Genomic DNA, 1,727 nt, shown 5'->3' on the forward strand with positions numbered 1-1,727 from the left:
GAGTGGTCCTTGGTGAGATGTGACTGCCCACTCTATCCCCTTTACATGACCTCTTTCATCAATGCCCCTTACCTATGCATTGACATGATTATTATTCCCCCAGTCTCAAAAGAAATAATGCAAGAGCAAAACACCTGTACCCTAATTCTCCAAAACATCACCAAAAGATCAGACCCTCAAACCCAATCCCCAAAAGACTATCATGGCTAACCTTTATTTAGGTACATAATTCTCAGTAAAACTGCAGCTACAGGCCAAGCCCAAAACTTTCTCATGAAGCCAGCACACAAATCAATCATAGAGGCTCATACAATAAGTACCAGTACATCAAGTTTCATTCAATATGCCTCAGTGACTCGATTTTACAAACCAGTAACTTGCCAGTGGGAAACTCCTTAGTAAGAACCCTGAGAAATGACTGGTCTAAATTTGAATTGTGTTCCCAGTACCCCTCAGCCTCAATGGTATGATTGTTGAATTGTCTTTTAAGAACTGCTGATTAATTATTCCATTTTATTAAAAGCAATATGTAATTTTCCTTGATTGTTTGTAAGCTTAAAACTTCTCACAGGGTAATGAGAAAATTAAGCCATCTGTGACAAAATCATTTATCTTGTGTGCAACTGTTATTCTGTCTTTAATCACAATACAAAAATATAGAATGTTAATCAAGTGATTTATTAAAAGTTAATGTATCGGGGGCAGCTGGGTAGCTCAGTGGATTAAGAGCCAGTCCTAGGTTCAAATCTGGCCTCAGACACTTCCCGGCTGTGTGACCCTGGGCAAGTCACTTAACCCCCATTGCCTAGCCCTTACCACTCTTCTACCTTGGAGCCAATACATAGTATTGACTCCAAGAAGGAAGGTAAGGGTTAAAAAAAAAAGTGAATGTATCACTTTTCCAATTATCTCTCTGATTTTATCTGTCTGCATGCCAAGAAAATGGGTATAAAAATAAAGATCAGACATTGGGATAGGAGAGCTGCTGTTAGGTGCAAAGCAATCCCATGGTTGTAATGATTAAGCTGTCTTCCATTTGTTATTTATTTTGACTGATTGTTCGCCACCAACTGGGGACCCTGGAGTCAAAAGTGAGGCAGGACTGTGACCACGGCAGGTCCACTCTAAGCCTTGCCCCCAACCCCCCATATACTTTCCCACCATATTTTTAGACTACAGTTAAGAGCAATGGGCATTGAGTCCATTGAGGAGGGAAGAACCCTATTCAGTTATTATTAAAATATATTTTAATGACTAAATAGCTAAAGGTATAGGCAGCTATGACATAGAGAGTTAGTGTCAAGGAGATCTAAGTTCAAATCCTGTCTCCGGAGATACTGCTTGCAAGTACTTAAGGTGTTTAACTATCTATTGCCTCAGTTTCCTTATCTGTAAAATGGGCTGAGGCCCCTTGAGTCTTCATGATCTTGGTGATTCATGCTCATTTGCATTTAGCTCTTATACTAGTATCATTCCTTCCCAGAGTTCAAATCTCCATCCTGCCATGTAGCCTTACCAGTATACCTGTACTGGTGTTGTGCAGTGGCATGGCATTCCAGGTTTACTTCTAGCATAGACCTAGTCATTGTTTGAATAATAAAAATCATGTCAGACTTTTGATGAACTCAGCTAATAGAGCCTTGGGTTTGAATCCACCTGTAATACTTATTTGTACCTACTGGACAATGAACAGGTTATAATCTCACTGAACCTCAGTTTCCACATTG

Source organism: Monodelphis domestica, chromosome 1, assembly GCF_027887165.1.
Source record: "Monodelphis domestica isolate mMonDom1 chromosome 1, mMonDom1.pri, whole genome shotgun sequence".
Classification (NCBI taxonomy): domain Eukaryota; kingdom Metazoa; phylum Chordata; class Mammalia; order Didelphimorphia; family Didelphidae; genus Monodelphis; species Monodelphis domestica.